This window comes from Amblyraja radiata, chromosome 35 (genome assembly GCF_010909765.2).
Source record: "Amblyraja radiata isolate CabotCenter1 chromosome 35, sAmbRad1.1.pri, whole genome shotgun sequence".
Classification (NCBI taxonomy): domain Eukaryota; kingdom Metazoa; phylum Chordata; class Chondrichthyes; order Rajiformes; family Rajidae; genus Amblyraja; species Amblyraja radiata.
The window spans coordinates 19,335,347-19,349,410 of NC_045990.1; positions in this window are offsets into that span (position 1 = coordinate 19,335,347).

A 14,064-nucleotide genomic window follows, 5' to 3' on the forward strand; every position below is an offset into this window, starting at 1 on the left:
CTCCTCCCATCTCTCTCACCCCTCCCCCCCCCCCCCCCCCCCTCCCGGGTTTGCATTTGGTCTAGTAGACTTTATATCTCTATGGTAGAATGGAAAGTAATCAAAATGTGCGATTAAAAAGTGCACGTGAGTTAATGGACCAAACAGATCTAAGCTAAATTTTAATATAAAATTGCAAAAATGTAAGCCTACAAGTAACAGACAAAATGTGTAGATCACCTCTGAAAAGTACATAGTTACAATATCACTTGTTTTAGTGACTGAAATGATTTTTTTTTTAAATTAACTAGATCCTAGAAAACCAATACCTATTGGCGAAAAACAAGTCCAGGCTTTATGTGTTGGGCTTCAGCCCCGTCCTACCCTTTGGGCTTCTACCCCATCCTAACTTAATTGTGCGTGTGTGCGCGCGCGCGCGCGCGCGTGTGTGTGTGTGTGTGTGTGTGTGTGTGTGTGTGTGTGTGTGTGTGTGTGTGTGTGTGTGTGATGAGTGTGATGAGTGTGTGTGTGTGTGATGTGTGTGTGTGTCAGTTGTTTGCGTGTGTGGGAGGGAAGGAGAGAAGGGGCGAAGGGAGGGAGTGAGGGAAGTAGAGAAAGAATGGAGGGAGGGAGGGAGGGAGGGAATGAGATAAATAAGGGAGCGAAGGAGCGACGGAAGGGAAGGGAGTGAAGAAGGGAGGAAGGGAAGGGAAGGAGAGAAGGGCGGGAGAGGGCCGGCGGCGGGAGCGGATGCCGGAGTCCGGGCAGACGGGTGTGAGCTGAGGCCGAGGATTCTAAACGATGCTCCAATCCCCGGTCCGGCCGTCTTGGTATTTTTCCGTGTCTCCCCGGGGAGAGAGAGGGCGTGGAGTGTGTGAAGCACGGCGACTGAATGGGCGGGAGCGCTGACCTGGGACCGTGAGGGACCTCCCCCTCTCCTCCTTCTCCATTCCCCCCCACACCCCCTCCCCGTCTACCACTTTCTTCCCCCTCCACCCGTCTACTCTCTCTCCACCCCTCTCTCCCCCTCCACCCGGAGTAGATCTACCTGAGCCGAGAGTATATTACTCCATAGATCCTTGAGCGGAGCTTCGGATTACTCCAGCACGGGGCCCTCCTTGGGCGCGGGGCCCAATTAGGAGCAATCGATCCAATCGACTTAAGGTCGGCCCTGGCTGCACCGGCACCCGGACCTCTCCCTCCCCCTCATCCGCTCTTGCCCTCCTCCCACCCCTGGCCGCGGGATAGACGGCCCGGGGTCTGCAAGTGTGCAACCAGTCCGGATGCTGGGTCAGAAGAAGGGCCCGCTGTGCTGGCAGCCAGAGTAAATGCTTACCTGCTGTTCATTGCGTGTACTCCAGTTGGCGTTGCGTGGCAACAGTGACCTCGACTGCGTGCAACCTCCCTATAACCAATTTTGTAGCGGAGATTTAGACAGATTTTTTCCTATTTTCAAAATCCGTGGAAATCCTCGGATCCGCGGAGAAATCTCATGCCGGTTCCTGTCAAAGCAGCAGAATACCACCGAGTGGGGCCGTCAGCGGTGGCAGCCTCGCCAACTCGTCTGTCTTTTTGTATTTTCTATTATTTTTAGTGTGTTTAAAAATTGTTTGTGTTAATGTTCTCTGGTTTGTTTTATGTGGGGCAGGGGGAGAGGGGGAGAGGGGGAGAGGCACCTTTTTTTTCAATCTTATATCTTGCCGGAGATGTGATTTTTTTCCCGATCGTATCTCCGGTCGCTCTGTGGCATGACATCATGGAGCTGGAGGCCTCGCTCGGGACTAACCTTGAGACCCACCGTGGGGCCGTGGACTTACCATCGGAGCCGATCCCTTGCCTGGGTTCGACGCTCCAGCCGCGGCCTGTGGATTTCAACACTGAGGAGTTCGCAGTCTTGGGTAGAGACTGATGTCAGGAAGCCGCAAGGTGCAGGAGGTTCGACTAGCCCCGACCCGGGGTCTGATCGCCCGGCGCGGGGAGCTGATATCCCAATGCGGGAGCTTGATCGCCCCAACGCGGAGGGCCCGACCGCCGGCTACGGGAGCCAAGATCGCCCCAACAACGGAATGTTCAAGTGCCCCGACTACGGGAGAACAAAGAAGGGAAAAGATTGAACTTTTTTTTTTGCCTCCCATCACAGCGAGGAGTGTGGAGGAGTCACTGTGGTGGATGTTCATGTTAAAATGTATTTTGTGTGTCTTGTTGCTTTTTATTAGTATGACTGTAGGGCAAATCAAATTCTTCATATATGTTGCACAATATACTTGGCTAATAAATTACGATTATTATGATGATTAGGCCATTCGGCCCATCGAGTCAATCTTTCTCTCTCAACCCCATTCTCCTGCCTTCTATGATATAGTTGGGATCACGGAGACATGGTTCCAGGGTGACCAAGGCTAGGAGCTGAACATCCAGAGATATTCAATATTCAGGAGGGATAGACAGAAAGGGAAAGAAGGTGGGGTAGCGTTGCTGGTTAGAGAGCAGATTAACGCAATAGAAAGGAAGGACGTTAGCTTGGAGGATGTGGAATCGATATGGGTAGAGCTGCGAAACACGAAGGGGCAGAAAACGCTAGTGGGAGTTGTGTACAGGCCACCTAACAGTAGTAGAGGAGTTGGGGATGGCATCAAACAGGAAATTAGAAATGCGTGCAACAAAGGTAAAACAGTTATAATGGGTGACTTCAATCTACATATAGATTGCGTGAATCAAATTGGCAAGGGTGCTGAGGAAGAGGGTTTCTTGGAATGTATGCGGGATAGTTTTCTAAACCAATATGTAGAGGAACCAACGAGAGAGCACGCTATTCTAGATTGGGTATTGAGTAATGAGGAAGGGTTAGTTAGCAGTCTTGTTGTGCGTGGCCCCTTGGGCAAGAGTGACCATAATATGGTTGAGTTCTTCATTAGGATGGAGAGTGACATTCATAAACAAGCGTCCTGAACTTAAAGAAAGGTAACTTAATGGGTTGACGGTGGATATGCAATGGAAGGCATTTAAAGACTGCATGGATGAACTACAACAATTGTTCATCCCAGTTTGGCAAAAAAATAAATCAGGGAAGGTAGTGCATCCGTGGATAACAAGGGAAATCAGGGATAGTATCAAAACAAAAGATGAAGCGTACAAATTAGCCATAAAAAGCAGCCTACCAGAGGATTGGGAGAAATTCAGAGACCAGCAGAGGAGGACAAATGGCTTAATTAGGAAAGGGAAAATAGATTATGAAAGAAAATTGTCAGGGAACATAAAAACTGACTGCAAAAGCTTTTATAGATATGTGAAGAGAAAAAGATTAGTTAAAACAAATGTAGGTCCCTTGCAGTCAGAAACAGGTGAATTGATCATGGGGAACAAGGACATGGCAGATCAATTGAATAACTACTTTGGTTCTGTCTTCACTAAGGAAGACATAAATAATCTGCCGGAAATAGCAGGGGACCGGGGGTCAAATGAAATGGAGGAACTGAGTGAAATCCAGGTTAGCCGGGAAGTGGTGTTAGGTAAATTGAATGTAGTAAAGGCCGATAAATCACCAGGGAAGGATAGGCTGCACCCCAGTGTACTTAAGGAAGTAGCTCCAGAAATAGTGGATGCATTAGTGATAATTAGATTCTGGAGTAGTTCCTGAGGATTGGAGGTTAGCTAATGTCACCCCAAAAGGGAGGGAGAGAGAAAACGGGTAATTACAGACCAGTTAGTCTAACATCGGTAGTGGGGAAACTGCTAGAATCAGTTATTAAAGATGGGATAGCAGCACATTTGGAAAGTGGTGAAATCATTGGACAAAGTCAGCATGGATTTATGAAAGTTAAATCATGTCTGACGAATCTTATAGAATTTTTCGAGGATGTAACTAGTAGAGTGGATAAGGGATAACCAGTGGATGTGTTATATCTGGACTTTCAGAAGGCTTTCGACAATGTCCCACATAAGAGATTAGTATACAAACTTAAAGCACACGTTATTGGGGGTTCGGTATTGATGTGGATAGAGAACTGGCTGGCAGACAGGAAGCAAAGAGTAGGCGTAAACGGGTCCTTTTCACAATGGCAGGCAGTGACTAGTGGGGTACCGCAAGGCTCATTGCTGGGATCCCAGCTATTTACGATATATATTAATGATTTGGACGAGGGAATTGAATGCAACATCTCCAAGTTTGCGGATGACACGAAGCTGGGAGGCAGTGTTAGCTGTGAGGAGGATGCTAGGAGGCTGCAAGGTGACTTGGATAGGTTGGGTGAGTGGGCAATTCCATGGCAGATGCAGTATAATGTGGATAAATGTGAGGTTATCCACTTTGGTGGCAAAAACAGGAAAGTAAACTATTATCTGAATGGTGTCCGATTAGGAAAGGGGGAGATGCAACGAGACCTGGGTGTCATGGTACACCAGTCATTAAAAGTAGGCCTGCAGGTGCAGCAGGCAGTGAAGAAGGCGAATGGTATGTTAGCATTCATAGCAAAAGGATTTGAGTATAGGAGCAGGGAGGTTCTACTGCAGTTGTACAGGGTCTTGGTGAGACCACACCTGGAGTATTGCGTACAGTTTTGGTCTCCTAATCTGAGGAAATACATTCTTGCCATAGAGGGAGTACAGAGACGGTTCACTAGACTGATTACTGGGATGTCAGGACTTTCATAAGAAGAAAGACTGGATAGACTCGGTTTCTACTCGCTAGATTTTAGAAGATTGAGGGGGGATCTTATAGAAACTTACCAAATTCTTAAGGGGTTGGACAGGCTAGATGCAGGAAGATTGTTCCCGATGTTGGGGAAGTCCAGAACAAGTGGTCACAGTTTAAGGATAAGGGGGAAATCTTTTAGGACCGAGATGAGGAAAACATTTTTCACACAGAGGGTGGTGAATCTCTGGAATTCTCTGCCACAGAAGGTAGTTGAGGACAATTCATTGGCTATATTTAAGAGGGAGTTAGATGTGGATACTGAGTTGGATGATCAGCCATGATCATATTGAATGGCGTTGCAGGCTCGAAGGGCCGAATGGCCTACTCCTGCACCGATTGTCTATGTTTCTCTAACCCCTGACACACAAACTAATCAGGAACCTGACAATCTCCGCTTTAAAAGGAGTGGCACGGTGGTGCAGCGGTAGAGTTGCTGCTTCACAGCGCCAGAGACCCGGGCACCATTCTGACTATGCGTGCTGTCTGTATGGAATTTGCACGTTTACCCCATGACTGCGTTGGTTTTCTCAGTCGCATTCCTCCCGCATTCCAAAGGCATGCAGGTTTGTAGCTTAATTGGCTTCTGTTAAATTGTCCCTAATTTGCATAGGATGGAGCTAGTGTACGGGGTGATCACTGGTCAGCAAGGACTCGGTGGGCCAAAGGGCTTGTTTCCACGCAGTATCTCTGCAATCTAAACAATGCCCGGTGATTTGTCTGTGGCAGCGAATTCCACAGATTCACCACCCTCCGACTAAATCAGTTCCTCGTCATCTCCTTTCTGAAGGCATGGGTGGGAAAGGCAGAGTGGTTTAGGAGCCAGATGTGGGCATGTGGGACTAGCTTCGATAGGCATGGCTGTGTGTTTCTGTGCTGTGGGACTGACGGGGCTCAACAGGGTAGTAGTTTGAAACTTCAGCCTGCAGCAACCCAGGAGAACTGTGTTCCAGACGCTTCATTAGTTTATTGTTCTGCACATCGACCGGGAGGCGATGAAATCACCCGTTCCATCAAGCGCACCCACCAGAGCAAACAGTGTACATACGATGATGACAAACACAATAAATGCAGTATCCGGTGCAGAACAGTGCCAGTCTGTTTTGCAGAAAATCGGGGGCAGCAGACGAGAAGGTCCAAAGGGTGACCACCGAAGCTGTCCGTGTGGAGTTTGCACACTCCCCCCCCCCCCCCCCCCCCCCCCGTGGTAGACCGGGTGCGGGTTGGGGTAGGGGAGACGAGCTCAGTCTTCCAAGCTTCAATCCGAGCTCAGCCTTCCTCCCGCACAACCCAGCGCCGACGGGCTGAGTGCCGCCGCATTCCTCCCCAGACAACTGAGGGGGGAAATACAGAAGAAACCTCTTCCAACCCCCTTAATCCCTCAGGGAATGCCCCTGCCCTGCCTATGAAATCAAGCCGTCAGAATTGTGCATGATCGGTTTGCATTATTCTTGTTTTTAATATATACTAGACTACGTGGGACCCGTTGGGTCGTGTCCCCTCAACGCGCGGTTGCGGGGGATGGGGCAGCCTGCGGCACCACACACACACCACCCCCCCCCCCCCCCCCCCCACACACACACACGCTAACCATTCCCATTGATATTATATGAATATTATTTATTCACTCCTTTTACCCCATACCCCGCCCTATCCACTCACGTATAGCCCCCAACTCACAGGAGCGGCTAGAGGGGGAGGGAGGTAGACATAGAGGGACACATAGGCACAAAGAGGGACACAGAAGCACAAAGAGGGACGTAAAGCCACAGAGGGAGGGGGGGGGGGGGCGAGAGAGAGAGATGGGGGGGGGGGGGGGGGGGAGAAGGGAGACACCTGAGCCGAGGCGCGAGTGAATGTCCACCAAAGGAGCACCGCTAGTTGGGCCGACACAGTCTTCAGCTATGATCTTTGGTCTTCAGTCGACAGGGCGACTTTTGAACAAAGTGGGAGGAGGGAGGGGTGGGAGGAGACGGCAGGAAGGTCGATCCATTGTCACGTCATCAGCGAACAACAGGCGTTTTGATTTCAAAGTTTGATCGGATTGGTGAACATTTTTATTAATAACTCAAGAAATAAAGCACAACATTTTCAGGTCGGCCGATTTCAGGCTCCAGGGGGTAAATCTCTTCCAAAATATGTAAACATTTTCCCATTCGCCAGTCGTTTTTTCGAGATGTGAAAACACACAAACAAATAAATACACACACACACACATCCAGGATCAGAGTTTTATAGTTACAAGGATATAGAGGAAAGCTTAAAAAAAGACATTTGTTTCATTGGAATACAACTTGGCTCCATCAGATTAATGAGCAAAAGTCCTTGTTTAGCGTATCCGGAGTCTTGTGGGCGTCCACGGGTGGAGAGCGAGATCCCACCGTTCGGAGTCGAGGGGGAGCGGCCGGGGAACGGGAAGCGGTGACTCCGGATTAATACTGACGGCTTTCGCCAACGAGAAGACAGACGAATGACAAAGAGCAGCATCTGTGGAGAATATGGATAGGTGACGTTTCGGGTCGGGACCCTTCTTCAGAGTGACACGATGTTAACAGATGAGGGGGTGATCGGCAGATGAGTGAAGTAAGTGACAGAGGCGAGAGAAAATAAGGAGATAAAAGGGTGTGAGATAGGGAGAGGAATGTATATGTGCAGCTTTAAGGGACATTGGTCAGGTAGCATTTGGAGTATTGCATACAGTTCTGGTCACTCCATTACAGGGCTGATGTGGGGGCTTCGGGGAAGGTGCAGAGTGGTTTACCAGATTAGTTTAAAAACAAGGAATTGCAGATGCTGGTTTACAAAAAAGGACACAAAGTGCTGGAGTAACTCAGTGGGACAGGCAGCATCTCTGGAAAGAAGGGTCAAGACTGAAGAGGGTCTTAACCCAAAATGTTACTCATTCCTTCCAGCAATTTGTGTCTACTTAAACAGTGCCTATCCACTTCACAGTGTGCCAGCAGGCTGGAGGAGCGGGCAAAGTTCATGTCACAGAGGGGACAGATGAAGGGGCGCTGGCCGGTGTTGACCCGCCGGTGCTCCAGGCGGGTGAAGCCCTTATCACAGGACGGGCAGGGGAAGGGACGCTCACCGCTGTGGGTACGCCGGTGCTGGCACAGGCTGGACATGAGGGTGAAACCCTTGCCACACTCAGTGCATACAAAGGGTCTCTCTCCGGTGTGTATCCACCGTAGTGTGGGGGGGGGGGGGACAAGTGGGGATGGGAGATTGGGGGGTGGGGTGAGTAGATAGAGGGATGAGTGGGGGGGGGGGGTGAGTGGAGGGGGGGTGAGTGGGGGAGGGGTGAGTGAGCAGGAGGGGTGAGTAGGTGGGGGGGGGTGAGTGGATGGTTTCACCCGCTGGTGCTGCCACAGGCTGGACATGCAGGTGAAATCCTTGCCACACTCAGCGCACTCAAAGGGTCTCTCTCCAGTGTGTATCCGCTGTTGCTCCCGCAGTCCCCGTGCGTTCTTGGAACGCTTGCCGCAGTAGGAGTGGCTGCTCGCCGGCGTGGGTCCGCCGGTGCTGCCGCAACCCCCGCGAGCTGTTAAACGCCTCACTGCAGTACGGGCAGTCGTAGGGCTGGCCATTGGTGTGCACGCGCTGGTGAGACAGGGCGTGGGAGGCCACGGCAAAGCTCTGTCCGCACACCGGGCTGGGGAAAGGATGGTCGCCGGCGTGCACCCGCTGGTGGGACAGCAGCCTGGAAGAGCTGGCGAAGCCCTTGCCGCACTGGGCGCAGGTGAAGGGACGCTCGCCGGTGTGGGTGCGCTGGTGCACCAGCAGATAGGTGGAACGGGTGAAGCCCTTGCCACACTGTGCACAGGTGTAAGGGCGCTCGCCGGTGTGGTTGCGCTGGTGTACCAGCAGGCTGTGGGACTGGGTGAAGCCCTTGCCGCAGTTGCTGCAGGTGTAGAGCCGCTCTCTAGTGTGCAGGAGCTTGTGCGCCTTCAGGTCCCGCGGCGACTTGAAGCCTTTGCTGCAGTTGGAGCAGGTGAAGGGCCGCTCACTGCTGTGCACCTGCTGGTGCTGCTGCAGCGCCGACAACCGGGAAAAGCTCATCCCGCAGGTGGAGCAGTCATAGGGCTTCTCGCCCGTGTGCACCCGTCGGTGGCGCTTCAGGTCATACGCCCTCTTGAAGCTCTTGCCGCAGTCGGAGCAGGTAAAGGGCATGTCGCCGGAATGCATCCGCTGGTGCTCCAGCAGATAGGTGGAGTTTGTGAAGCCCTTGCCGCACTGCATGCAGGTGTAGGGGTGCTCGCCGGTGTGGGTGTGCTGGTGCTTCAGCAGGCTGGTGGAGCAGGTGAAGCCCTTGCCGCACTGGGCGCAAGTGTAGGGACGCTCGCTGATGCGAGTGCGCTGGTCGCACTCATAACGCTTCTCCTTGTTGTGCCCCGTCATGTGGTCCTCCATTGAAGCTCCGTCCACAGCAACGGCTCCTAAACCCTGCAGGAGGGGAACACAGAGGGTCATCAAGCTGGCAAACAGGACATTACTAATGCGTCAACATTACTAGCGATTGAAGTGGGGGGGGGGGGGGGAGGGGAGGGCAGGGGGGTGAGAGTGGGGGCAGGCTCTGGGTGAAAAAAACCTTTTCACCCAGAGAGTTGTGAGTGGAGGCCAAGTCACTGGATGGATTTAAGAGAGAGTTAGATAGTGCTCTAGGGGCTAGTGGAGTCAAGGGATATGGGGAGAAGGCAGGCACGGGTTATTGATAGGGGACGATCAGCCATGATCATATTGAATGGCGGTGCTGGCTTGAAGTGCCGAATGGCCTCCTCCTGCACCTATTTTCTGCGTTTCTAGGTGGAGGTGAGCGTGGGGGCTGAGGGAGGAGAGGGCAAGGAGGCACTGAGAGGGGGGTGCGGAAGCAAGTGGGTGAAGGGGGGCCGCACCGACCTGTGGCATCGAGCATCTGGGCACCGCGTCGAAGCGCCCGCCCGCAGTCCACCAACCAGCTGCCCTGCACTGTACCCCCGCCCTGCGTTAGTCTGACACACACACGCCATGCACAACCGGCGCTCTGACGTCATCCCCAATCCGAGGGGGAGTGCCGACACCGTCCCGCCAGTGATTGGCGCTGAATCACGTGGGGGGCGGCATGCAGCTTGGGAAGAAGGTCACAGAGAGCTGGAGTAAGTCAGCGGGTCAGGCAGCATCTGAGGGGAACGTGGATGATGACGTTTCACAGAAACATAGACAATAGGTGGAGGAGTAGGCCATTCGGCCCTTCGAGCCAGCACCGCCATTCACTGTGATCATGGCTGATCATCCCCAATCAGTACCCCATTCCTGCCTTTTCCCCATATCCACTGACTCCGCAATCTTTAAGAGCCCTGTCTAGTTCTCGCTTGAAAGTATCCAGAGATACAGGGTGCCGGCAGTCCCCCTCGGATTGGGGATGACTTCAGGGCGCCAGTCGTGCGTGGCGTGTGGGTGCCAGACGTTACTGCGCAGGGCGGGGGATACTTTCAAGATAATCCATACACTACTGTTCTTTAAATGCCAGACATTGCCTGATACAATTTAAAGTATTGCATAGGTTGTACTACTCAAAGACCAAATTGAACTGTCTCTCCTCTCTGTGATAAATGTCACTTCCAAGAAGCCACCCTAACTCATTATTTTGTATCCTGTATAAAAATACAAAACTTCTGGATGGGAATATTCAATATCATTTCTAAAACACTTAAAATTCAATTGGAGTCAGAATCAAAATTAATAATATTAGGAATGTCAGAGGGCTGCCCTAATTTAACGATATCTCAAAGACGCTTCCTTGACAATGGTTTAATAACTGCGAAGAGTGGCGGGCATGTGGAACGAGCTGCCGGAGGGAGGCAGATACAATCACAATCTTTAAAAGGCGTTTCGACAGCTTCATAAGTCACTACAGCAGAATTCCAATGAGTGGGGTTGTCAGCGATGGCAGACTCGCCAACGGTCTGTCTGTCTGTCTTTTCCTCTTTTTAGCTATTTTCAGTATGTTTTTAAAAAATGGTGTTAATGTTTTCTGGTTTGTTTTTTTTATTGGGGAAAGAGGGCGAGAGAGAAAAGCTGGAAAGGGCACAGAGATTTAAGGACATAATGAGCTGAAGGGTCTGTTTTGTGGATGGCTGAAGGGGCGGTATGGACGTTCTGGGATGAAGGATCTTTATGCGGTGGGTTGTGGGGCCATTGCAGGCCGAAAATACTTTTCTTGGGCAAGTACAGGCATTCCGTCCAAAGGGACTGTTTTGGGGATGGATGTGGGGCTAGGACGGGTGTTGGGGCAGAATGGACTGTTCCCGCCCAGTTGAAGGGCCGAAGTTACATAGAAAATAGGTGCAGGAGGTGGCCATTCGGCCCTTCGAGCTAGCACCGCCATTCATTGTGATCAATGGCTGATCGTCCCCTATCAATAACCCGTGCCTGCCTTCTCCCCATATCCCTTGATTCCACTAGCCCTTAGAGCTCTATCTAACTCTCTCTTAAATCCATCCAGTGATTTGGCCTCCAATGCCCTCTGTGGCAGGAATTCCAGGTGTTGTGGGCTGAAGGGACTTTTCCTGGGCTACTACTGGTGTTGTGGGCCGAAGGGCCTGGTTTCTGGGGGGCTAGTACTGACATTGTGGAAAGACAGGACTGCTATTGAGCCATGTGGCTGCATATATTGCAATTTAGCATTTACCTCTGGCTAGCTACGTGGAATTACATTTCCCCATGGCTAAAATGGTTTCTTTGCATTCTCGGCATCAGTTTAAGTATTCATCCCACGTGCTGAAGTTAATAAATCAGCTAATTTTGGCAGGTCGGGAATGTTGTAGACCCAGCATTTCATGTGACTTTTGAGTTTGTCAGTGTGTTTTCTGGATTTAGTTGTAAACTGTCACCAGACTGCAGATATGCATGGAAGCGAGAATAATTTCTTATCATTTCAGGGGATGGTTAGCATTTTCTTTCATTATTGATAGCACAACATTCCGAAGAAAATTTGCTTTATTTGTTACATAAGGCACAAATGCGTTGAGGCTTTATTTAAAAAAAAACACTTTAAAATGTCTTTAGGTTTTTGGGCCAGTCGCAGCCAGCTGGTACTGTGAGCAGTGTGCTCACTTTGCATTTTCACTTGGGTACAGTATGAATGAGAAGATGCTGGTACTGTTGATTGTCCGCTCCTCGACAGGGCAAAGGCCATGTTAGGGACACTTGTCCATCCGTTTCCCACCACGGATGGCTGACCTGCTGAGTTATACCGGCACTTTGGAGGGGAATGGACAGACGACGTGTTGTGTCTGGACACTGCTGTTCCTCCAGCTTGCGTCTCACCTCACTCTGGCAATGCAGGAGGCCCAGGACAGAAAGATCAGTGTGGGAGTGGGAAGGGGAGTTAAAATGGTTGGCAACCGGGAGATTCAGCAGGCCTTGGCGGACCGAGTGCAAGTGTAGGGTGAAATGCACGCCTAGTCTAGATACAAGGGGAGAGAGTGCATGTGTGAGAGAGTGCAAGAGAGAGAGAGAGCGTGTGTGTATGTGAGAGCGAGAGGGAGTGTGTGGGAGAGAAAACAAGAGAGAGAGAGAGAGGGTGTGTGTGCGCACGAGAGAGAGGAACGTGTGTGTGAGAGAGAGAGCAAGAGAGAGAGAGGAGTGTTTGTGAGAGAGAGGGGGAGTGTGTGTAAGAGAGGGAGAGGAGTATGCGTGTGTGCGCATGAGAGAGAGGAGTATGTGTGTGCGCGCGTGAGAGAGAGGTGGTGTGGAAGAGGGATGGAAGAGACTTGGGGAGGGGGGTAAGCTATTTATTTCTGCGTGGGAGAGGCACCAGAGAGAAGGGGTGTCGAGGGAGTGTGAGAGAGAGACAGGGAGCGACAGAGGGAGTGTGTGTGCGAGAGGCGCGGGAGGGTGGGGTGCAGTGAATTTGGGTACGAGTAGGGAGATTGGAGGAAGAGGGGATAGTGTGGGGAGGGGGGAAAGTGTGGGGAGAGGCGGGGAGGGGCGAGAGAGGAGGGAGGGGCGAGAGAGGGGAGAGAGGGGGGAGAGGGGAGAGTGTGGGGAGGGGGAGGGAGTGTGGAGGGAGAGAGATGAATGTATATGTGCCACTTGAAGGGACATTGGCGAGTTGGGAGTGAGAAATTGCGAGAGACCATGCCTGAGGGAGCGTAGCGACCGGGGGGGGGGGGGGGGGGGGGGGTGCGGGAGGGGGGTGTGGGAGGGAGATGTCCCCAATCCCATTGGTACGGAGCTGTTGCATTTTTCAGCTTGAAATTGGGCAATCTGGTGCATACTGTAGCAAGTCTTTAAACTTGCACTTGAATGCTTTAAATTGGATTAGCTATGAATAAGGTTAGGCTAAATTACATTCCTAGTTACGTCCCACAGTAGAGCCAAGCTCTGATCAACAGGTGCAGCACATGAATGATCTTAGAGTATTCATGTATGGAAATCAGATTATAATCAAGCACTTGGCCCATGTTGTCCAACCTGGGTCTCACTGCACACCTGGTACTACTCTTGACCCTGACTCCAGTTACATATCTTCTCTCATTCCTGACCCTGAGTCCAGCCTTACACCTGGCCCCCTATTCTACCCTGATCATAGCTGCTTAGGTTCCCAGTGCTGAACACTCCCATTGTCCCAGCTTTGACTGCACACCTAGAACTATTCCAGACATTGACTCTGGATGAACACTTGGCCTTGCTGCTAGCCCCTCTACACTGACAATATATCTGGCCTAACATAAAGCCCCATATCTGACCCCCTGGACTGGACCTATTACATTTAAGTTCTCAGGTGCTTATCTAATGCGGTAATCTTTTATGGGGCACTTCACAGGCCAAATTTTGTATAACAAAATTTGCTACACCCATTGGCTTCCTTGTTATCTAACATGCTAGTTACTTTGGCAGAAGTCATCAATTGGTTGAACACAATTTCTCATTCATAAAATTATACCCACTCAGCTGCATATGTATTCTGTTACCATTTCCTTCATTTTCAAACAAACTGTCCTGAAGTAATTTTCACCCCCAATATTTTCCGTATTTTGCTGTCTTCCTCTCAGCTGGGACTTTTCCAATAACTATATATTTAAGCAATATTATTCTATAAATGCGATCTTGAGAGTACATAATATTTTCTGTGGTATTCATAACACAACAATGATAAAAAGATCCTGGTTCAAGCTAAAACTGAAGACAAATAATAACCTCCTCACACATTCCCCAGCAAGTATCTCTGTGACTCCTTTAAAATATTCCCCTTCTTTGAACAAGCTCTTAAACATCACATCTGAATCAGTTTCCATCTGATTACATTCCTTGAGGATGTTCATCTACGTGTTCAATTAATAAAACAACAAGATTGGGGACATTTCTATTCAACCTATCAAAGGAATTTGGGGAGGGGGGGGGGGGGTTTA